This window comes from Crocuta crocuta, unplaced genomic scaffold (genome assembly GCF_008692635.1).
Source record: "Crocuta crocuta isolate KB4526 unplaced genomic scaffold, BGI_CrCroc_1.0 scaffold421, whole genome shotgun sequence".
NCBI lineage: Eukaryota > Metazoa > Chordata > Mammalia > Carnivora > Hyaenidae > Crocuta > Crocuta crocuta.
Window position 1 is genome coordinate 100,402 of NW_027529437.1, and position 364 is coordinate 100,765.

Consider the following 364-nt stretch of genomic DNA (forward strand, 5'->3'; position numbering starts at 1 on the left):
ATAATTAAACATTTTTCAGTGTACTATTATTAGTTCCTTTCTCTAAATTCTGAGACTTTTAAACTCTTGCACATTCCATTTCAAAGATTAAATATAATAAAAACTAGTCTTCAAGGTCAGTTCAGCTGAATATAACATACCTCATAGAGAAGAACACTGACTTCTTTGGCCATTCCACAGAGGAGGAGAAAGGGAAGAGAATTTTCTTGTCCTCCATTACCTTTCAGAGATTTATACCACTCTATAGAGGTCCTCTGCTATATTTTTTCTGACAAAACTGACATTTAACACTAGAATTTGCTCAGCAATCAATTGAAAAATAAACTTTTTCAATAATAAGACTTAATAATAATACTTAGCTACA